General features: G+C 41.4%; 1 pseudogene; it reads left to right on the forward strand.

Annotated features, from left to right (window-relative positions):
* Positions 1–3,768: 3,768 nt before the first annotated feature.
* Positions 3,769–4,625, forward strand: LOC124959484 (mas-related G-protein coupled receptor member X3-like; annotated as a pseudogene).
* Positions 4,626–7,787: the final 3,162 nt, after the last annotated feature.

Below are 7,787 nucleotides of genomic sequence, written 5' to 3' on the forward strand. Positions count from 1 at the left end.
TTCATCCTTGTGGTCTTAAAAGACTCCCAGCCATATTAAGACGGCCCCCTGGCAGAAAACAAAGATGGGAATGGAAGGCTATGCTCCTTCTATTAATTTCATAACCCAGGAGTTGGATATATCACTATCCCCACCTCCCATTGGTCAGTGCCTAGTCACATGGTGTCATCCACATCAATAAAAGATAGGAAAAAGGATCCTTTTCCTGACCTAAAAATCAAAGAATCACAGGTACAGAAGAGAAGAATGGCTATTGGGTGAATCTAGCAGTCTCTTAGAACTCCTCATGGTCTTTCAGATTCTGTATTCATATGAAAATTCTTTGAAAACTCTGCAGAAATAATGCAAGATGGAGCAGAGAAAAAGCAGCAAAGCATCAGAGAGGGCTCCAAGAGGACAGGAGCTGGAACTGGACCTGCTCTAAAAGATGTGCTCACAGGAAAATCTCTTTGGCAGTGTGAACCTCAGTCTCTTCTTAAGTGAGGACATTAAAATAGACCGTCTCTAAACAACACATGCTAAATACTAAGATGCACTATTAAATAATACATACAAGACATAGTCTTTATAGAGTTTCTTGTTTGATGTGAAAGATAAATGCACCACACCCTAAAAACTGATGTGCAAACTGTGAAGTGCCTTGATTAGGGAGAGCAGAACTTTTTCTTTTCCTCCCTTTTCCTATTCAAGTCAACAACCCTGGAGGAAGCTTGTCTCTCTTAAGAGACCTCATAATGGATGCATTCACTTCTGAATGCCTCTCTGCAGGCACTGAAGAGAATGTGCCCTTTTACTGGCTGGAGGCCTCCTGCCCCTGTGAGTACTTGGTATTCTGAAATCACCGCTGCCTTGGTGAGACAGGAAAGGACTTCTGGATTCTCATATCTGCTCCTAAATGATTTCCACACACTCCTCTTTTGTCCCTATTCAACTGGCTTCTCTTCCTCTCTGTTTCTTAGGTTTGCTTATGCTAGCTCAGCTTGTCCACGGTTTTGACTGTCACCTTGATATGATTCAGGAGTTACTGCTCTGCTTTTCCCTCATCCTCATATAGTCAGCACACAGTGGTGGTTGTTTCAAAGTGTTGGTCAAAAGGGTAGGACCTGAGGTTTCAAATCTACCCTGTGAGAGACCAGGGGCTAAGCATTCATCTTGTTTGTGCTCCAATTCTGTCCTCTGTAAAATGGGGAAAATACTAAGTCTACCTCATAGGTTCTTTTTTGAATTTTTTTATTTGTTCTAATTAGTTATACATGACAGTAGAATGCATTTATGTATTTCGATAAATCTATATAAATGGAGTATAATTCCTCATTTTTCTGATTGTACATGTTGCAGGATAATGTCAGTCATGCAGTCATATATATACATGAGGGAATAATGTCTGTTTCGCTCTATATCCTTCCTACCTGCAACCCCTTCCCTTCCCTTCACTCCCTTCTACCAAATCTAAAGTAATTCTATTCTTCCCTAGCACCCCCGCCACACTTGTGAATTAGTATCCACATATCAGAGAAAACATTCGGCCTTTGGATTTTTGGGTTTGGCTTATTTCACTTAACATGATATTCTCCATCTTCATTCAATTACCAGCAAATGCCATAATTTCATTCTTCTTTAAAGTTGAGTAATATTCCATCATAAATATATATATATATATATATGTATATATATATATATATATATACCACATTTTCTTTATCCATTTATCTGTTGAAGGATACCTAGGTTGGTTCCATAGCTTAACTATTGTGAGTTAAGCTGCTATAAATATTGATGTGGCTGCGTCACTGTAGCATGCTGATTTTAAGTCCTATGGGTATAAATGAGGAGTAGGATAATTGGGTCAAATGGTGGTTCCATTCCCAGTTTTCTGAGGAATCTCCATACTGCTTTCTATAATGGCTGCACCATTGAGAAGACTCAAAGAGAAATTATCTGGTAAATTCTGAATCTGCTTCTGTTAATCGAGAAGATATAATCTGGTCCTTTTTTTCCCCATTAGAAATTTGCATGAGCGACTCTCTCTACTCTAAGCTCTGCACTCTTTCTATTTCACCTCATACACTTCTTTCACACAAAAGCTTTCATTGACAAGGAAAACTCTGCTAAGGATGGCCTGAGAGAGAGAATGGAGAAGGTTTATATTATACACAGCCCTCCATAGATACTCCCCTATTTCAAATACCTCTCTTCAGTGAGACTCAGACTTTACCCTCACCTATTCCTCACTCCTATATACTGCTGAGCAATTCTGCTGAGATACAAATTCTATGTCCACACTGAAAGCACCCAGAAACCACTCTGGACACAGGAATTTATGTAAGACATTTTATTAAGGGGACAGGCAGAGTGTCTGCCAACAGGGTAAGAGAGAGAGAGAGAGAGAGAGAATGAGAGAGAGAGAGAGAGAGAAAGAGAGAGAGAGAGAGGAGGAGAGAGAGAAAAAATGGCAGGGGAACTATTCTTAAGTAGTGGAATTTGGCAGGCTAATAACAATCTGGACCAATGGCTGGTGAGGAGGTTCGCAGGCTGATGAACAGACCAATGGCTCGCTAGGATGTTTGCAGACTGAGGATCTGGGTTGTAAAATAGTGTGAATGGGGGCAGAATACTGGCGGCCGCAAAATGGCAGATCTGATGCAAATACACACTGTGCATCAAAATGCTTTTAGGTACTGAGCAAAGCCACATGGAATCCCCAGTTCAAAGGCACTTCTGCAGTCAGCATAGGTTATTTTGGACACATGTAAGTAATTATAAGTTAACCCAGAGCTGTTCAGCTCATTATATGTGTTTGTTCTAATGCCTTTTATTGTATTTTCATTTTTTATTTTCTGTTTAACCCAAATCATCTAAAACTGTAACACTCTTCATTTATACATTTATTTATTCAATAAATGCTGAAAATAAGTGGGCCATACACAGCTCAGCACCTGATATTACAGAGGGACCTGTCTTTAATGCCTGACCCACTGAACAACCATCCTTAACGCCTGTCCTACCAAGAGCGCACATTCCCCTCATGTCCTTAAAGCAAGATTTGCTTTCTCCTCCTTGGATGGAACACTCTTAGTCATGAGAATGTCATGATCACTTCTGTGTCTGTCTCAACTCCTGAACCTGAGAGAAAATTTCTGGCCCAGGACAGAACAGTGCTGGTCTATAGCTGTAGCCCATGAAGCAGGAGTGTTTGCATTATAGTATATTTCCACGTCATTTAGAGGAGTTAGGTTCAGGTCAGAGTTCAGGCTGTTCACATGATGAGTACTGGATTTGAATCCACATTTCAGAATCCCCAGCTCTTGATAATTACTTCACCTCTGCAATCCTCTATTTTTCTTCTCTTTAAAATAGAGACTGTAATTCCCACACAGCAGGGTTATCCTGAGAATCGGAGTTCACACACCCAGTGTTCAAGTCTTGTTTTGCTCCCAGGGGCACCGCTAGAGAGACTGAGAGACTGAGAGCGTGGAACCAACCATCACAGCCTGGAGGAGAGAAGCCACACCAACCAATGCACGTTATGAGGCCCTTACTCCAATCTGTGACAGGAAAAGCCCGATTCCAAAAGTGCTGACCTTCATCATTTCCCTGGTTGGATCAGCAGGAAATGCAACACTGCTCCAGCCCCCGGGCTTCCGTAAGTGCAGGGAAAAAAGCTTGGCACTGAGTTAGTGCGTGTGTTCTGCGGCCTCTAAACGGGGCTGCAGCCAACTTCCTCCTCCTCTGCTTCCGCATCATGCTTATGTGGGGCATGTCACCTGCATGTTCCACCACCTCTCCAAGCCTATACACAGCTTTTTGTGGAATGGGAAGACCTTTTGCTTCGTCATAGACCTGGGCATGCTCAGTGCTACTAGCACCAAGCACTGCCTGTCCCGTGGCCCATCTGGTACCACTGCCACCTGCATAGACCTATGTCAGCTGTCATGTGTGCCCTGCTCTGGGCCCTGTCAGTATCCTGGACTGGTTATTTTGTTTTACCCTGGTTATCAATACTGATGTTCATTTTTGTGGAAACAATTACTTCATCATACGTGTGGGGTTGATTTTTTTATTGTGATCCTCTCAGGGTCCAGCCTGGCCCCATTGGACAGGATCCCAGAGGATGCCACTCACCAGACTGCATGTGACATCTTGCTCATGGTGCTGGTCCTTCTCCTCTGCGGGCCACCCTTTGTCACCCAATGGTTACTGTTAGCCTGGATACAGATCAATTTTGATGTATTCAATTGTCTTCATGCCGTTCCGGTCTTTTGTCCTGTGTTAACAGCTGTGCCAACCCCATCATTTACTTCTTCCTTGGCTCCTTTAGGCAGAAGCTGCAGCATGGTAACTTCAAACTGGTGCTTGAGCGGGCTCTGCAGGACACTCCTGAGGAGGATGAATGTGGAGGCAGCCTTCCTCAGGAGCCCTGGAGATGTCAGGCAGCAGGGGTGAAGAGCCTCTGCTCTGGTGCGTCTTGTGTGTGTCTGAGAATCAACAGTGATCTGCCACAGCTGAAAGTTGTCTGCTCTTCACTCAACCTCATATCCCTGAAATTCCACAGTGATTTCCTAATGTCTTCAAGCGGATTTATGTTCATCTGGATTTTCTTACTTTTCTTAGAGAAACCAGTCTGAAGTAAGAATGTCTCCATTCTTGTTCACCTTTTCAAATACTTCTAAACTTGTCCTCCAAATCTTTCTTATTGATTCTTTTCTTTACAATTTTCATTCCAATGTAAAGAATCCATGTTCAAATTCATAAACATGTATTACTGTTTTCTACCTGGAGTTATAGAAGGCAAAGTTTCCTTATTTCTCTCTCAGACTATGTTCTGAGGGGGTCATGCTGGGTTCCGTAATGGGGGCATTGCTCCAGTTAGAAAGTTTGGCCCTACTAAGGAAATGAACAGACACTTCACAAAGAAGATCTACAAGCAATCAACAGCTATGTGAAAAAATGTTCAACATCTCTAGTAATAAGAGAAATGCAAATCAAAACTACCCTAAGATTCCATCTCACCCCAATTAGAATGGCAATTATCAAGAACACAAGCAACAATAGGTGTTGGCGAGGATGTGGGGAAAAAGGTGCACTCATACATTGCTGGTGGGGTTGCAAATTAGTACAGCCACTCTGGAAAGCAGTGTGGAGATTCCTTAGAAAACTTGGAATGGACCCACCATTTGACCCAGCTATCCCACTCCTTGGCCTATACCCAAAGGACTTAAAATCAGCATACTACAGAGATACAGCCACATCAATGTTCATAGCTGCTCAATTCACAATAGCCAGATTGTGGAAACAACCTAGATGCCCTTCAATTGATGAATGGATAAAGAAACTGTGATATATATATATATATATACACACACACACACACACACACAATGGAATATTACTCAGCCATAAAGAATGATAAAATTATGGCATTTGCAGGCAAATGGATGAAATTGGAGAATATCATGTTAAGTGAGATAAGCCAATCTCAAAAAACCAAAGGACAAATGATCTCGCTGATAAGCAGATGATGACACATAGTGGGGGGGTGGGAGGGGGGCAAGAATGGAGGAAAGAGGGACTGTGTAGAGGGAAAAGAGGGGTGTAAATGTATGATTGCACAAATGGTATGCTTTTACTTCATGTACAAAACAAAAAACAATATGTATCCCATTGGTGTACAATAAAAATAAAATTTTAAAAGAAAGAAAGCTTGGCCCTGAATGAGTGAATTCTGCTGCCTTGAAACTTCATTGAATTCTCTGGTTTTAAGGGAGGAAAATGTCCTTAAAGGCAGTCTCTCTACCTACATGAGAACAGCCAAAGAAATAGGGTTTGTGAAGAATTTTTCTGGTACATTAGTCCCTGGCATGGTAACAAGTTGGCCTTGTGTTCTTGCAGTTAAAACCATGACCTTTGCTCCTGATAATTGGTAGGTGGTTATTTAGCACCTTCTCCTATCAAGAAGTAATCTAGAAATACGTCCTGTAAGTTGAAATCATGGGATACATAAAAATATATAATCTGAGAGCACTAGAGTAGAAAAATCCCTGGACATAGGATCAGGACACCTGGATTCTCATTGTATGAAAATGTGAAATACAATGTGGAATCACTAGCAGTCACTTATAACATGTTCCCAGGTGGTGCCCCCTGGGAACTCAAATAAAAAACTGAAAACTTTGTCATGATTATTAATATACAATATACACAATACCACTTTATAAGATAGTTATGACAGCAGGGTGAAATTTTGAGATTGTTAATTGGGATCTCTTTCTTTGCATTGCCAACATAATTTACTTTGTTAACCTCTTGCCATTTAATCAAAGATATTTATTGCCTCAGGGAAGATTTGGGTTTTTTTGTTTTTTGTTTTTGTTTGTTTGTTTGTTTTGGGTTTTTTTTTTTTTTTTTTTTTTTTTTTTTTTTTGGTGCTGGGTTTGAACTCAGGGCCATGTGCTTGCAAGGCGAGCACTCTACCAACTGAGCTATATCCCCAGCCCAAGATTTGTTATTTTTATCATTGTAGCACAGAAGGTCACGGACACTACTTAACTTCTGTCTTTCAAAATGGAAAGCAACCCTGTGCTAAAATTTTGGTGTGTCAACCACTGGAGACCATCACAAGACTACACCAGTTACTATGCACACATCTTCCCATCATAACATAGTCATAGGATGCTCTTAAGAAGCCTCATTCCAGATCCACTTGTACAGGCACAGTGACCAAATGGCATGCATATTTACAGCAAAGAAGCATATTAACTTCTTTATAAGGCTTATTGACTTACCCTTTAAATGCAGAGTTACATGCCAGGATCGGTTACATATACCAGTGAAGAAAAAGAATCAATAGATGATATTCTGGCACTTGTCACTCTATCCAATATAAAGAAAGTTACAAGAAGTTGCTCAACATTATGATGGATTCACCAGAAGCAACTCCCAATTTGGATGGCAGGAACCATACAACCCGCTACTGCCGTCTTGTGGTTAGATTCAGGGACTGCATGGAGTGGTCAATGGGCTGGGCTACATGCTATATAGATTATACTTGTAAATGAAACAAGCCCCCCCTCACTGTATATTCTGACATATGGGCTGTCTGTCAGAGGTGGACTATGTGACTGAGTGACTGGACCATAAGGCATCAGTCCTTATAGGGAGCATAAATATGGAAAGACATCTGGGAACAACTGCTACATCTGGAATTAACTATATATTATTTAGCAGCAACATAGCCATGCTTCCCTGCCTGGCAATCAGGAGACAGACAACCAAATAAAGTTAGTTGACCACAATAAAACTGAGCCACAATGAAAGAAAACTCTCTGATTCTAGCAAAGAAGTGGGAGTTCCCACTAAGATACTCAGATACTGTACACATCTGACTCATGCCTTCCCTGTTCTATGAAGCAACCTTGGCCAATACTACGTGCAGTGGAGCATATGGTTTGAGGAAGGCAACCCACACCATGATGTCAGGTGGATTACACAGGACCCTGGCCCTATAAGAGGGCATATTCACCCTAACATGTGCAGACACACTCCAGACTACTATAAGCATATGCTTGCAAAAGTTCTCACAGAAGACAACCAACATGACCTTGAAATGTTTTGCACTGCATATAGCATCCCTACAGACATAGATGGTGACAATGGAACACATTTTTCTGACCACATGATGCAATAATGGGCTGAGAATTGGGACATACATTGGCTTTTCCACCTACCTTACAATCCAACCAAACTAGGACTAATTGAAAAAAGTGAATGGCCTGCTAAGACACCAACTA

The sequence above is a fragment of the Sciurus carolinensis genome, chromosome 11 (assembly GCF_902686445.1).
Source record: "Sciurus carolinensis chromosome 11, mSciCar1.2, whole genome shotgun sequence".
NCBI classification, from domain to species: Eukaryota; Metazoa; Chordata; class Mammalia; order Rodentia; family Sciuridae; genus Sciurus; species Sciurus carolinensis.